At 46.8% G+C, this 16,989-nt stretch overlaps 1 long non-coding RNA gene across 2 annotated transcripts in view; it reads right to left on the minus strand.

The window, feature by feature from the left end:
• The window catches only part of LOC141132954 (uncharacterized), a 149,304-nt gene extending 141,620 nt beyond the window's left edge, over window positions 1-7,684 (minus strand). For both annotated transcript variants that reach the window (XR_012242991.1, XR_012242990.1), the window contains exon 1: window positions 7,456-7,684. This is a non-coding gene — a long non-coding RNA (uncharacterized lncRNA). The remainder of the gene's footprint in view (window positions 1-7,455) is intronic.
• Between the last annotated feature and the right edge of the window lie 9,305 nt (window positions 7,685-16,989).

Genomic DNA, 16,989 nt, shown 5'->3' on the forward strand with positions numbered 1-16,989 from the left:
GCCAAATGAGCCAACAGACAGAAACAATAGTTGACTCAATTAACTCTTTAACTCATTAACAATGGGAATGCACATATAGGAAGCACACAATGGGAGAGATGTACTACTTAACAGAAAGACACATAACACCTTAATAAACAGACTGTAGCAGGGGACCCCAGTATAAGGTTTCTTTGAGCTGATCATATTAACATCTGTTCTGAGTATCACAGTCTAAAGCAGTCATTGCTGGTTTGGGCATGGAGACCCCAAATATATATATATATTGGTCCACCAGTCTGTGTGTTTTGGGCTAACATAGACTTGAATCCAAAGCAAGACCACTCCAAGGGGCCCCCAGGTACACACCTCCCAAAGTGTAGTGTTCCCTTAAAAGACAGGGCCCATAGTCAGTGGGCAAGAGGCCACCCTGCAGTCCCCTGCAAAAGCCCATGCCCTGGTTGGGTCTGTCACAAGTATCTAAATACGTTACATTTTGGACACCTATGTTTCTCATGGCATTCAAAGATCATTAGCTCTAACCTCAACTCCAACAACATCTCTTTTATTGTCATTATCAATCCCACTAAGAAGTATGAATGAAAACTGGCATGCGCACACATACATGTTAACAGTGGAGGGCGTTGGGGGTAACTGCCAACACAGACTAAAATTCAGAAAAAAATCACAATAGTACAACAGAATGGGGAACTTGAATCTTACAGTTGGAAAAATTGTTCTGTTTCTCATTTTTTTTTTTAATTCAAAAGTGTTAAAGCAAGGATGACATTCTGCTATAATATATCTATTTGGTCCACAATGGCTGACATTCGAGAAATAGCAGGTGCAAAATAAAATGAATGAACTGACCCTTGACAAAATAACATGGAAAGCACTGGAAACATATAGAGTACTTAGCCTCAGATTTTCAAATGTTGTCTGATGTCTCCCATGTATCACATCACGGACCTGTCAAATAGCTGTAGGACGCAATGTATGTTGTTCTTTTGTAGCTATGCTGGCAGGTCATTGATCAGATGGAACATGCAAGAAAAACAATGAAATTAAAGTTCAAGGCATAATAAATTCACATCAGTAGGTCTCAGTATAACTAAAAAAAGGTGGTGTGCTTCATTAGATTACAAGGATCACATACTAATGGGCAGGGCCTTCTTAGTGATCGGGCACCCCTGGGCACTGCCAAGGGGCCCCAGGTTCACCTGGGGGCCCCATCAGAGCCAGAAAAAATAGAAGTAGCAGTGGGGCAAGGGACTTGGGCTTAGCAGGCACAGGCAGTCCAGCGGGCAGGGCTTGCCATCAGAGGGGTACAGCCCATACACTAGTAAGGGGGCCCGAGCGTCTAGAAGGGCGGGGGATGGGAGAAGGCAGGGGGCGGGTGGCAGGAGAGCTCTGTGGCTGCACTGGGCGTTTGGAATGTGTGTGAGTATCATTGAGCTGACATCAGGCTCTTTTGCTTGCCCCCTCTGGTAAATTCCTACATGTGCACCCCTTGTGTGTGCTGCACAAGAGCTGGGATAAGGAACACCACCTAACAAGTAAGGGCTATTTTACAAGTGTGTGTGGGGGGGGGGGGATTGTGTGTGTGCCTGTGTAGATGTGTGTGTATATGTGCCTGTGTACATGTGTGCGTGTCTGTGTGCCTGTGTGTATATGTCTGTGTACATGTGTGTGTTTCTGTGCACATGTGTGAGTGTGTGTGTCTGTGTACATGTGTGTGTCATATATACACATGTGAGGGGGGATGAGACTGTACAGGTGTTAAGGGGGCTGAGAGCGTACAGGTGTGAGGGGGGCTGCGAGTGTACATGTGTGAGGGGGTCTGAGAGCGTACAGGTGTGACAGGGGGCTGAGAGCAGACAGGTGTGAGGGGGGGGGGCTGAGAGCGTACAGGTGTGAGGGGGGCTGCGAGTGTACATGTGTGAGGGGGTCTGAGAGCGTACAGGTGTGACAGGGGGCTGAGAGCAGACAGGTGTGGGGGGGGGGGCTGAGAGCGTACAGGTGTGAGGGGGGCTGCGAGCATACAAGTGTGAAGGGGGCTGCGAGTGTACAGGTGTGGGGGGGCTGAGAGCATACAGGTGTGAGGGGGGCTGCGAGTGTACAGGTGTGGGGGGGCTGAGAGCGTACAGGTGTGACAGGGGGCTGAGAGCAGACAGGTATGAGGGGGGGCTGAAAGCGTACAGGTGTGAGGGGGGCTGAGAGCAGACAGGTGTGAGGGGGGCTGAGAGCGTACAGGAGTGAGGGAGGCTGTGAGCATACAGATGTGAGGAAGGCTGCGAGCATACAGATGTGAGGAAGGCTGCGAGCATACAGATGTGAGGAAGGCTGCGAGCGTACAGGTGCGAAGAGGCGCTGCGAGCGTACAGGTGTGGGGGGGCTGCGAGCTTACAGGTGCGAAGAGGGGCTGCGAACGCATAGGTGTGAGGGGGGCTGTGAGCGTACAGGTGCGAAGAGGGGCTGCGAACGCATAGGTGTGAGGGGGGGCTGTGAGCGTACAGGTGTGAGGGGGTTGCTGTGAGCGTACAGGTGTGAGGGGGTTGCTGTGAGCGTACAGGTGCGAAGAGGGGCTGCGAACGTATAGGTGTGAGGGGGGGCTGTGAGTGTACAGGTGTGAGGGGAGCTGAGGGAGTACAGCTCTCCCAGGATTTTTTTTAACCAAAGACATGTAGTTGAATACATTTTGGCCTACATTTATGAAGACATGTTTTACATTTTTCTAATTTGATATGTCTCATAGCAGAAAGTAGAAAATATAGTACTAATTCTTAGGAGTAGGTGTGTAAATTGGGCAGCCTTGTAGGGGCCCGATAGCATTACTTTGCCCAGGGGCCCATGATGCTATTAAGATGGCACTGATTCAGAGTGAACCATATTTCAGAGGCATTTGAAAGGAGGTGAGGAGGCAATATTTTGCCTCCTCACTGCCTGTTTTAACCCTATAAATGCCACATCACCTTGCTGTAACCACATGCATTACACACAGGTGCAGCCCAAGTGGTACAACTCTCACTGCGGTGGCAGCATGCGCACACTTATGTCTGGCTGCCTTTGCAGCTTAAGGGAAGGGTGGTAAAAAATGTATCAACTTTGAAAATGTCCAGAGGCACACACAGACTCTCATATACTTTATGTTCTTAGAGTCCAAAATCGCTATTACGACCGCATGGAAAGGTTTTAGATATAGCTTTAATGAAACATAAACTCAGTTGGATCATGTTAAATGAAAAAAATTGTGAGTGTCTTGCAAGATAAACATACAAGAACATATTTGGGGGGCACACCATACAATGCATTTAAATTCAAGATGGTGCTTCTATAAGACCTACAAACAGTACAAAATATTTTACAGCGCACACATACAAGAATGACATTTCCTGCAGGGCTAGTTAAAAACACCTGAACACCTGAACATATTCAAAAAATACGGGGGTTTGGTCACACTATATGGTCATATAGTGCTAAGCCCACTTACTGCGACAAAGTAAGCCACATGGTTGAGACAAAGGATCTTCCATTCTATTACTAGTGTAGGACCCACTAATTCGGGGTACTTTGTCGCAGTAAGTGGGCTTAGCACTATATGACCATATAGTGTGACCAAACCCCCGTATTTTTGAATATGTTCAGGTGTTCAGACGTTTTTAACTAGCCCTGCAGGAAATGTCATTCTTGTATGTGTGCGCTGTAAAATATTTTGTATTGCAAGATAAACAATCCCTCTTCGAAAAAACATGGTCCCCCTGGCTTGTCTATTTTCAGGTTCCTGACATACAGAGCTGACTCCAAGTACGGTTGACGGAAGAACCCCGGATGGATTCACCTACCCTCTCTCTCCTTTCCTTACTTTCCCTCTTCTTTTTTACTTTCCCTACCAGTCCTGTTTCTGATCCCTCCTCTTTTCCTCTTCCTCACCTATGTTAAATACGTTATTAGGTGTGGGGAGTTGTGCCCCCACAAATGACTAAAATGATGTCTGACAATGGAGAAAGCTTTTGAAATACTACAAATTCTTTGTTTTACCATTTTGCAGACCTCTTTGTAGAGGTTACATATTTTTGATGTTCCTCATGCATCCCATAGGTGGACCTGATAAGCCGTCTTTGCGATGGCTTTCCTCCTGTGATTATGGTGTTATGGTCTATAGTATGCAACTATTCATTGTTCACTTGAACTCCCTATCTGTATGCGATTATATGGGACCTCATAGTTGGTTAATGTAATTTGTTATGGTCCTGTTATGCTCCCCCCTTTTTATGTACGTACTTTGTTTTATGTACAGAGCTTTGCGAGGATTGTTCGCCACTTTGCTTTGTATTGTTCCTCCTTTATCTTCAGAAAACAAATATTTTAAAAAGATTGAAACAGAAACATGGCTCAACTGCCTGTTTTTACTGCCCCCCCCCCCCCCCCCCCCAATCACAAGTATAAACAACTTCTTAGATTCAGTAAATGTTTTTTTTCTCTGGAGATACAGAGACAAATGTGTAATTAATAGTAAAAATATTCATTGTAAAAATATGACACAAAGTGTTAATTATATGTAAACTGATGAAGAAAAAATAAAACATGCTAATTAAGTGCCATCCTTTCTTCCTCTAAGTAGCTACTACAGAAGCAATTAGCATTTTTTTGTTCAGAAGTCATGTTATACATTTACACAACATATCAGGTTTGTGTCTGCTTACAAGGCTATGTTAGCAAATTGTGACATCGCCACTTCATATTTGGCTTAGTTTTTTTTTTTTTTTTTATTGTTTTATAAATGTGCCTGTGATGCACAAGTTTAAAAATATTCCTAGCAAGAAACCACATCAGTTACATAGTTGCCAACATTGCAAAAAAAAAATGTGGGACACTTTTTTGGCTGTAGGCGGAGCCGTACAATAATTAGGGGGCGTGGCATTCATTTGTAGGCGTGGTTTAGCAAAAAAATACAAGTGCGGCGCGATTCGCGCGCCGCGGCAAAAAGTGGGCCTGGTTTACACAAAATTGTGGGCGTGGCTTAAATGGGCGTGGCTCCATAGGGTGTGGTTAGAGTCTGAGATGAATGAGGGATGGATAGGGAAAGGGGGAGAGGGGGAAAGGGGGAGAGGGGAATGACGGGACAGCAGCCCCAGATCCTACACAATAAAAATATGTGTATTCTAGAAAGTTTAACAATCAGCAGATAAAGATACTCTAAACACCTGGTGTTAACGCTTCAATCATCCCGGCACCATGGTTGTTATGGTGTCAGGATGATTGAAGCGCATTATTTCTATTATTACATTGTAATATAAAATGAAATTATTTAACTCACCATAATGCAGAAATCAGTGGGAACCCTGAGCGTGTCACCTGCCACCAGATGCCATCAGGTGTCCCCAGCTGAGTCCTCCCTTACATCAGGCATTGCCAGCAGAGTCCCCCCTTACATCAGACATTGCCAGCAGAGTCCCCCCTTACATCAGACATTGCCAGCAGAGTCCCCCCTTACATCAGACATTGCCAGCGGAGTCCCCCCTTACATCAGACATTGCCAGCGGAGTCCCCCCTTATATCAGACATTGCCAGCAGAGTCCCCCCTTTCATCAGACATTGCCAGCAGAGTCCCCCCTTACATCAGACATTGCAGCGGAGTCCCCCCTTACATCAGACATTGCAGAGGAGTCCCCCCTTACATCAGACATTGCCAGCAAAGCCCCCCTTACATCAGACATTGCAGCGGAGTCCCCCCTTACATCAGACATTGCAGCGGAGTCCCCCTTACATCAGACATTGCAGCGGAATCCCCCCTTACATCAGACATTGCCAGCAAAGCCCCCCTTACATCAGACATTGCCAGCGGAGTCCCCCCTTACATCAGACATTGCCAGCGGAGTCCCCCCTTACATCAGACATTGCCAGCGGAGTCCCCCCTTATATCAGACATTGCCAGCAGAGTCCCCCCTTACATCAGACATTGCCAGCAGAGTCCCCCCCTTACATCAGACATTGCCAGCAGAGTCCCCCCTTACATCAGACATTGCCAGCAGAGTCCCCCCTTACATCAGACATTGCCAGCAGAGCCCCCCCTTACATTAGACATTGCCAGCGGAGTCCCCCCTTACATCAGACATTGCCAGCGAAGTCCCCCCTTACATCAGACATTGCCAGCGGAGTCCCCCCTTACATCAGACATTGCCAGCGGAGTCCCCCTTACATCAGACATTGCAGCGGAGTCCCCCCTTACATCAGACATTGCCAGCGGAGTCCCCCCTTACATCAGACATTGCAGCGGAGTCCCCCCTTACATCAGACATTGCAGCGGAGTCCCCCCTTACATCAGACATTGCAGCGGAGTCCCCCCTTACATCAGACATTGCAGCGGAGTCTTCCTTTACATCAGACATTGCCAGCAAAGCCCCCCTTACATCAGACATTGCAGCGGAGGGGAGGGAGAATTTTTTTTCCCCCTCAAACAGAAGCTGGGAGCACTTTGACTTACCGAGTGACACACTAGCTCCCCCCACATGGCGCTGACTGTTCCCTGGTGGTCCCGGCCTCAGCTCCCCCGGACCTTTCACGTTCTCCTCCTTGGTGCTGTGTAAACAGGAGGAGGCAATCTTCTTCCTCCTCCGAGTGAGAGTCCTGGCACTGACACAGCAGTCAGCGTGACACAGCGGTGCGCACCTCCTCCCCCATCCATCCATGTGCTCCAACTGCGAAGTAGCCACGCCCCTGCTTGCCATACTTGGCAAATCAAGGCAGGCAGAAGGAGCAGGTGTCCTCCTTGTCCAATAGAGGACAAAGAGGACAAAATGAGGCAGGGGGGAGGATACCGAGGCTGCGGCGATGCTAATTAACCCTTTTATTGCCCAAAAAAATTTACGATCCTCCGGGACAAGCAAGGAAATTCGGGACAAATCCCAGGAAATAAAAAAATCGGGACAAGGCTCCCGAATTCGTGCATGTCCCGGGAAATTCGGGACTATTGGCAAGTATGCAGTAAGTGAGCTAAATAACTGTAATAGTTCTAATGTCAGAATGTGCACATAATTTATGTCACTTCATATTTGGCTTAGTTTTTTTTTATTGTTTTATAAATGTGCCTGTGATGCACAAGTTTATTTAAAAAATATTCCTAGCAAGAAACCACATCAGTTACATAGTTGCCAACATTGCAAAAAAAAATGTGGGACACTTTTTTGGCTGTAGACATTGCCAGCAAAGCCCCCCTTACATCAGACATTGCTAGCAAAGCCCCCCTTACATCAGACATTGCAGCGGAGTTCCACCTTACATCAGACATTGCAGCGGAGTCCCCCCTTACATCAGACATTGCCAGCAAAGCCCCCCTTACATCAGACATTGCCAGCAAAGCCCCCCTTACATCAGACATTGCCAGCAAAGCCCCCCTTACATCAGACATTGCAGCGGATGGGAGGGAGAATTTTTTTTTTTCCCCCTCAAACAGAAGCTGGGAGCACTTTGACTTACCGAGTGACACACTAGCTCCCCCCACGTGGCGCCGACTGTTCCCTGGTGGTCCCAGCCTCGGCTCCCCCGGACCTTTCACGTTCTACTCCTTGGTGCTGTGTAAACAGGAGGAGGCAAACTTCTTCCTCCTCCGAGTGAGAGTCCTGGCACTGACACAGCAGTCAGCGTGACACAGCGGTGCGCACCTCCTCCCCCATCCATCCATGTGCTCCGACTGCGAAGTAGCCACGGCCCTGCTTGCCATACTTGGCAAATGAAGGCAGGCAGAAGGAACAGGTGTCCTCCTTGTCCAATAGAGGACAAGGAGGACAAAATGAGGCAGGGGGGAGGATACCGAGGCTGCGGCGATGCTAATTAACCCTTTTATTGCCCCAAAAAATTTACGATCCTCCAGGACAAGCAAGGAAATTCGGGACAAATCCCGGGAAATAAAAAAATTGGGATGAGGCTCCCGAATTCGTGCATGTCCCGGGAAATTTGGGACTATTGGCAAGTATGCAGTTAGTGAGCTAAATAACTTTAATAGTTCTAATGTCAGAATGTGCACATAATTTATGTCAGTGTGAACCCTTAACTAGCTCTAGCAGACAGATTCGACATGGCTTTGACACTGCTGCTGAGATGCTACTGTTGGGTAAAAACGCCAGGGATGTTTTATGCCAGGGATGGGTCCTGGATAGGAAATATGTGTTCCCATTGTTTGGGTTGTTGTCCCTTTAAGGGGAGGGGGGCGACAAGAGACAGTTGGGTTCTCATTAATGCAGGATGAGAGATTCTGGAGTAATCTGGAAGAAAGGGAAACTGATTTACAGTTTTCCCAGGATTTTTACATTCTGATATGTGTCCTGGAATTCAGAGACTCAGAGAGATTTGGGTGGGAAAGAACCTCCAACCCTGACTACAAGCATCCTGGTCATGTAGGGCCTGTGAGAGCGAGCTAAAAAGGGCAGGAAAGAGTCAACAGGTGTCCATGAGGTGTTGTTTGGAGCAGGACACACTTGTGAGAAGGAGCCATGCTCTGTTTGGTTACTGAGACACTGCTGAGCTGAGGTGACTTATTTTTGGACCCCTGGAGCAGGCATGAACTTTAACACCTTCACAATGGAGCCCCACCCAGCTGTCATTCTGCTATAGGCTGAGCAGGGGATTAATTGTCCTGACTGGACATCATATGACGTCTTTCAGAACAAGCCACTGTGTGAGCCCCTGGGGGCACGCAGCACGACGATAGGTGGTGCAGTGTGTCGCCCAAACACACCACATCTCCGATCATGGTAAAGCGCCTATGACATAGCTGAACATAGTGTAAATAGGAAGTGGCGGTAATCGTCATTCCTCTATTTACTGCTGACAGGGCGTGAGTAGAGGAGAGCCGATAAGTGGCTTTCCCGACAGGTGGTGGGGTCTGCGCTGATAATGAGTGTAGTCATTATCAGTGCAGACCCATAAGTAATGCCTGCCAGTGACCCCCAGTGATGCCCACCTGTGCCCACAAGTAATGCCCACCTGTGTCCACCAGTGATGCCTACCTGTGCCCACCAGTGATGCCAATAAGTGCCCAGCAGTGGTGCCAGACAGAATACTCCAGATGTGGCCGGACCAGAGTTTTATAAAGTGGCAGGATTATAGTTTTATCTTTGGAGTATATCCCCTTTTTTATGCATGCTAATATTCTGCCAGCTTTAGTAGCTGCAGCTTGACATTGCATGGTATTGCACAGTCTATCTTCCACTAGGACCCCTAGATCTTTCTCCATCTCTGACTCCCCCAGCGGTTCACCCCCAGTGTGTAGTTTGCATTTATGTTCTTAGCCCTGAAGGGCATTATTTTAAATTTCTCCACACATTTGCCATGTGTTTGCCCACTCCATTATTTTGTTCAGATCTTTCTGTAAAATTTCTATATCCTGATGCACAGTTATTGTTCTGCTTATTTTTGTATCATCTGCAAAAACTGAGGTCAAGCTATGTATTCCTGTCTCTATGTAATTTATGATTAAATTAAACAGAATTGGTCCCAAGACAGAACCTTGTGGTGTCCCACTTACCACTCCAGACCAGTCTGAGTACACGTTATTTATCTCTACCCTTTGGACGCACACCTGTAACCAGTTTTCTATCCAAGAACAAACCTTACAGTCCATGCCTGCAGACCTCAGCTTGTAGATTAAGCATTTATGGGGAACTGTATTGAATGCTTTTACAAAATCTAGATACACCACATCCACAGCCCCCCCCCCATCTAGATGGCAGCTTACTTCCTTGTAGATTGTTAACAGATTGGTCTGGCAAGAACAACCCTTTGTAAACTCATGCTGATTACTACTAATGATACTGTTTTTATCATCAAATTCTTGGATATAATCCCTTATCATCTCCTCCAATATTTTACCTACTATTGATGTTAGGCTGACCAGCCTGTAGTTCCCCAGAATATGTATATGCCCTTTTTTGAATATTGGTACAACATTGGCTTTTCTCCAATCAGCTGGTACAATTCCTGTAAGTATACTGTCCGTAAAGATTAGGAACAATGGTCTAGCTATAACCAGACTGAGTTCTTTGAGGATTCTCTTGTAAATCATTAACTATTAAAAGCCTGCATTACATTACAGCTAGTAATCTGGAACCCCCAAATATCACAATGTATATACACTTAGCACTAAAGAGTCAGTCCAACCAAAATTTAACAGGTTTGAGTGGGTGCAATTTTGAGTTAGTTCCATGACTTTATTATTACTAGGGAATAAAGAATCAACTGACCATCATGCAGAACTAAATTGAATTGCTCAATTAAACATACTGTTGAACACCACTAGAAGGTGATATTGGGAGTTATTCAAGCAACAGCCTATTTGTCAGCTACCGACTAACAGACCTCCATGGAAGTCCTAGAACATGTCAGGGGTCTGCGTCTTTGAAATGGCACTGACTTTCACCATGCACGCATCTATTTGAACACACGCAAACACATGCAAAGTAACTTGTTATATGTAGTCCAGAAATGCAAAAACCTGTATATTGGGAAGAAACAACCTCTTTAGAAACAGGAGCTCTGTCCTGTCTTCCTCCTTGCCGATCAGCAGATGCCGGCGGTTAATCATTGGCAAGCACCCGCTGATCTGCTTGTGCTGTGACTAATCACAACATAGCCGGAAGTACCTGACCACTAGGGATGAGCTTCGCGTTCGAGTCGAACCCATGTTCGACTCGAACATTGGCTGTTCGATCTTTCCCCGAATTGCGAACATTATGGGCCGTTCGTGCCAAATTCGCGTGGCGCGTCACGGCCCATAATTCACTGCCGCATCACAGTGCATTGCTGGCTGATGATTGGCCAAGCATGCACTATGACCCGCATGCTTGGCCAATCACAGCGCCATCAGTAGAGAGAGTTGTAATTGGCCAAAGCCAGGGTGGCTTTGGCCAATTATGGCTCAGGGGGTTTAGAACATGCCCCACACTATATAAGGCCGTCTGCATGGCGGCCCTGTGTAGTGTGTTCCAGCGTGCTTAGAGAGACAGAGAGACAGTGTCATTTCATTTGAGTTAGCTAGATTAGGCAGGACAGTCAGTGAGTTAGCTGCACTTACAGTGTATTGTGTATATATATATATATATATATATATATATATATATATATATATATATGCATCCCAGGTGTTGTGTATATATATATATATATATATATATATACACACTGTATTCAGTTTAGCTAGATCCATTCCTGTTATCGTCCTACTGACAGGCAGGCTTGTCTTGTTACAGTATTTACAGCTACCTGAAGCAAATTGCTGGTGTTCTTTTGATCCTATTAGTACCACAGTCAGGCAACTAGACTATTTCGAGTTAGTGTAGTGCGTCCTCCTCACAGTGTTCAGTTAAAGCTACAAGTTAGTTTAGTGTGACCTCTGCACAGTGTTCAGCTAAAGCTTCAAGTTAGGGTAGTGCGTCCTCCTCACAGTGTTCAGCTAAAGCTACAAGTTAGTTTAGTGTGACCTCTGCACAGTGTTCAGCTAAAGCTACAAGTTGGTGTAGTGCATCCTCCTCACAGTGTTCAGCTAAAACTACAAGTTAGTGTAGTGCGACCTCTGCACAGTGTTCAGCTAAAAATACAAGTTAGTGTAGTGCGTCCTCCTCACAGTGTTCAGCTAAAACTACAAGTTAGTGTAGTGCGACCTCTGCACAGTGTTCAGCTAAAGCTACAAGTTAGTGTAGTGCGTCCTCCTCACAGTGTTCAGTTAAAACTACAAGTTAGTGTAGTGCGACCTCTGCACAGTATTCAGCTAAAGCTACAAGTTAGTGTATTGCGTCCTCCTCACAGTGTTCAGCTAAAACTACAAGTTAGTGTAGTGCGACCTCTGCACAGTGTTCAGCTAAAGCTACAAGTTAGTGTAGTGCGTCCTCCTCACAGTGTTCAGCTAAAGCTACAAGTTAGTTTAGTGTGACCTCTGCACAGTGTTCAGCTAAAGCTACAAGTTAGGGTAGTGCGTCCTCCTCACAGTGTTCAGCTAAAGCTACAAGTTAGTTTAGTGTGACCTCTGCACAGTGTTCAGCTAAAGCTACAAGTTAGGGTAGTGCGTCCTCCTCACGGTGTTCAGCTAAAACTACAAGTTAGGGTGGTGCGACCTCTGCACAGTGTTCAGCTAAAGCTACAAGTTAGTGTAGCACGTCCTCCTCACAGTGCTCAGCTAAAACTACAAGTTAGTGTAGTGCGACCTCTGCACAGTGTTCAGCTAAAGCTACAAGTTAGTGTAGGGCGTCCTCTGAACAGTGTTCAGCTAAAACTACAAGTTAGTGTAGCGCGACCTCTGCACAGTGTTCAGCTAAAGCTACAAGTTAGTGTAGTGCGTCCTCTGAACAGTGTTCAGCTAAAACTACAAGTTAGTGTAGTGCGACCTCTGCACAGTGTTCAGCTAAAGCTACAAGTTAGTGTAGTGCGTCCTCTGAACAGTGTTCAGCTAAAACTACAAGTTAGTGTAGTGCGACCTCTGCACAGTGTTCAGCTAAAGCTACAAGTTAGTGTAGTGTGTCCTCCTCACAGTGTTCAGCTAAAGCTACAAGTTAGTGTAGTGCGTCCTCCTCACAGTGTTCAGCTAAAACTACAAGTTAGGATAGTGCGAGCTCTGCACAGTGTTCAGCTAAAGCTACCTGTAGAAGGTTGGTGGTGTTTTCCTGATCCTATCACTACCGCAGGCAGCTAAATAAGCTACAAGTTCCTTTTTTTGCGAGCTCTGCACAGTGTTCACCTAAAGCTACCTGTAGAAGGTTGGTGGTGTTCTCATACTTCAGGCAGGCAGTTGATTTTGCTAGCTGCAGTATCAGTATATATATATATATATATATATATATATATATTTATTTATATATATATATATATATATATATATATATATATATATATATATATATATTTATATATATTTATATATATATATATATATATATATATATATATATATATATATATATATATATATATATATATATATGTATATATATATCCCAACTTAGTGGAGCTACAGGCCATTAATATGTCTGGAAGGCCAACAAGGAGAGGCAGACAGTCACAAGCCAATAAAAGAGGGCAAGCATGCTCTGTGTCTAGAGGCAACAGTGCTGGTCATGGAGATGGTGCATCCTCATCAGCACGTGGCCGTGGTACACGCTTGGCAGCTGGCCGTGTTGAGCCGCAACATGCGGAAGACTTGGTCGAGTGGATGACCAAGCCGTCCTCATCCTCCTCATCCTCTCTCACCCATGCTCGGGGTACTTTGTCTGGCAAAGCAGCTGCCAAGCAGCCTCTTCCCTCGGCTCAATGGCATCAGTGACTCCTTCCCTAGCCCCACCATGTTCTCCTGAGGAGTCCCTCAAACTGTTTGACCACAGTGTTGGGTACATGCTCCAGGAGGATGCCCAGCGTTTAGAAGGCTCTGATGATGATACTGAGCTAGATGAAGGCAGTAACGTGAGCACGGACAGAGGGGGTGCCCAAGAAGGACAGCAATCTGGCAGTCATGCTCCGCCTGCTGCAGCATACTGCCAGGTTTGCTCCAGTGATGAGGAGGGAGGGGATGATGAGGTCACTGACTCAACGTGGGTGCCTGATAGAAGAGAGGAGGAGGAGGAGGAGGCACATCACCAACGAGGCAGGATGCCCTCCAGGGGCCAGCCTAAGGGCAGCACACTGACTGCATCACTCCCCAAAGCTCCGCATGTGCAGGGCGCTGCTGTCTCTGTGCGTTATTCCAAAAGTTCTTTGGTGTGGGCTTTTTTGAGACGAGTGCATCAGATCGCACCACTGCTATTTGCAACATATGTCTCAAGCGTATCTCGCGTGGCCAAAACATCTCCCGCTTGGGCACCACATGCTTGACCAGACATATGTTGACCTGCCATGCAGTTCGTTGGCAAGCATATCTAAAAGACCCACACCAAAGAACAAAGAGGACCTCTGCTTGCTCCTCATCAGATGAGATCTCCAACCCCACTATACCTTCAGTCCTCTCTGAAACCTGAACTGAGAGGAATGAAGGTGTAGAATTAGGTGTGTCACAGCCAAGTATTGTGGGCAATCTGCTTTCGGTACACCAACGTCAGATTGTACCAGGCAAATTTCCCTGCCCCAGCTGCTGCACCGCCGAAAGAAGTTCGCTCCCAGCCATCCACATGCCCAGCGGTTGAATTCTAGTTTGGCAAAATTGCTAGCACTTCAACTGCCTTTTCAGTTGGTAGACTCTGCCCTCTTCCGTGAGTTTGTGGAATGTGCGGTTCCTCAGTGGCAGGTACCCAAACGCCACTTTTTCTCATGGAAGGCGATTCCGGCTCTCTACCGGCATGTGGAAGGCAATGTCTTGGCCTCGCTGGACAGGGCGGTCAGTGGTAAGGTGCATATTACCGCTGACTCATGGTCCAGCAGGCATGGACAGGGACGTTACCTAAGTTTCACTGCGCATTGGGTGACTCTGCTGGCAGCTGGGAAGGATGCAGGACAAGGTGCAGTAGTGTTGGAGGTTGTTCCGCCACCACGCCTCCAAAATGCCACTACTAATGATTGTGACACACCTCTCTCCTCCACCCCCTCCTCTTCTTCTTCCTCCATGGCCTCTTCCTGTGCTTTGTCCTCGGAACCAGTGGTGCTCCATAGCCGTTCAAGGGGCTACGCAAGTATGCAGGCCAAAAGATGCCATGCGGTGCTTGAGCTGGTGTGCTTGGGGGACAGGAGCCACACTGGGGCAGAGGTTCTGTCAGCTCTGCAGGGGCAGGTTCAGAGGTGGTTGACGCCACGCCAACCTAAGGCAGGAATGGTGGTTTGTGACAATGGCACCAACCTCCTCTCTGCCCCCCGACAGGGACAAATGACCCATGTGCCCTGTTTGGCTCACGTCCTTAACTTGGTGGTGCAGCGGTTCTTGGGCAGGTACCCGGGCTTACAGGATGTCCTGAGGCAGGCCAGGAAAGTCTGTGTGCATTTCCACCAGTCATATAATGCCAGTGCTCGCCTGGCAGACCTCCAAAAGGAGTTTAACCTGCTCAAGAACCGCCTAATCTGTGACATGCCCACCAGGTGGAACTCAACGTTGGCCATGCTGCAACGTCTGCACACGCAGCAGAGGGCCATCAATGAGTACCTGTGCGACTATGGCACCAGGACAGGGTCAGGGGAGCTTGGTTTTCCCCACGCCAGTGGGCCATGATCAGGGATGCATGCACTGTACTGTCACCATTTGAGGAGGCCACAAGGATGGTGAGCAGTGACAGTGCATGCATCAGTGACACTGTCCCCCTTGTCCACCTGTTGGAGCACAAGCTGCGTGGAATAATGGACAGGGCACTTGAGGAGGAACAGAGGCAATTTTTGATGCAATACTTTGCAGCAGGGCTCGTTTCTGCGTTCCAACTAGAGTATCTGTGAGGGGTTGCAGTGTTGTGGCACCAGCACCAGTGCCTAAGGCCCAATTTTTCAGCCCCTGTTTAACAGGGGCATGTAATTACAATTTTTAATGCAATACTTTACAGCAGGGCTCGTTTCTGCGTTCCAACTAGAGTATCTGTGAGGGGTTGCAGTGTTGTGGCACCAGCACCAGTGCCTAAGGCCCAATTTTTCAGCCCCTGTTTAACAGGGGCGTGTAATTACAATTTTTGATGCAATACTTTGCAGCAGGAATCGTTTCTGCGTTCCAACTAGAGTATCTGTGAGGGGTTACAGTGTTGTGGCACCAGCACCAGTGCCTAATAGGGATGAGCCGAACACCCCCCTGTTCGGTTCGCACCAGAACATGCGAACAGCAAGTAGTTTTAAATGGGTTTTTTCCTTCGAAATGTCATTTTGCTGTCAGACTGTTCTAAACATGGGAAACATGCGCCCCTTTACAGGCATACTATAGACACCCCCCAGCTATGAAATTTAAAGGGATATTACACTTTTATTGTTTGACTTTAAGCATTATTAAAATCACTGCTCCTGAAAAAACGACCGTTTTTAAAACTTTTTTTTGCATTGATCCATGTCCCCTGGGGCAGGACCCAGGTCCCCAAACACTTTTTATGACAATACCATGCATATAAGCCTTTAAAATTAGCACTTTTGATTTCTCCCATAGACTTTTAAAGATTAAACAGAGAAAGGATGACCAACTAGTTTAGGAGAAAGAGCCGTGCCACGTCCAATAATGTATAAACACAAAACAAAGGGTTCCCCTAGGTGGACTTTTCCGGCACTTGCATGGGCAAAGAAAGTTTATAAAAATAGAGAGCGTTTGTATATAGTAAAAAACATATGATTTTATTCGTGTTGAAAAATACAATTGTTAAAAACAAGCAATAGATATCTAAGGTAACATAGTCAAACTACATAGTAACCATGATGAACAACACATAGTGAGTCGTGATGAAAAGCTCTTCTCAAGCCCAACGCGTTTCGGGGTACTTAATATTTGTAAGGTCCTTCTTCAGGGGCATAGTTGAGAGAGAAGGGTTCATCTAAGCTGAAGGTATATGATTGTTTGCTTGTGAGAAGGAGATTTTTGCTAAAAGCAAAAAGAACCACGGAGAAAGGGCAGGGTATGAGAGTAAGCAATAGTGGTATAGCTAATGTGGATGCTAATGCTTAGATGGTGAGAGATGCAGGTTGGTAGGCTGCAGTCACCATGGAGGAGTGTGACAATACTCCCGTCCCGCCCGACCCGGGAGCGCGCAAGCCAGAGCGGTGTGCTGAGGTCACAGGAGGGCGTCTCTTAGATGGGAACAAGTGTTCATAAAGTCAGCCTCACAACCAAGCGTCCGGCGTATGTAGCGGCTTCAAACTTTCTTTGCCCATGCAAGTGCCGGAAAAGTCCACCTAGGGGAACCCTTTGTTTTGTGCATAGACTTTTAAAGGGTGTTCCGCGGCATTCGAATTTGCCGCGAACACCCCAAATTGTTCGCTGTTCGGCAAACTTGCGAACAGCCAATGTTCGAGTCGAACATGAGTTCGACTCGAACTCGAAGCTCATCCCTAGTGCCTAAGGCCCAATTTTTCAGCCCCTGTTTAACC

The sequence above is a fragment of the Aquarana catesbeiana genome, linkage group LG03 (assembly GCF_042186555.1).
Source record: "Aquarana catesbeiana isolate 2022-GZ linkage group LG03, ASM4218655v1, whole genome shotgun sequence".
Classification (NCBI taxonomy): domain Eukaryota; kingdom Metazoa; phylum Chordata; class Amphibia; order Anura; family Ranidae; genus Aquarana; species Aquarana catesbeiana.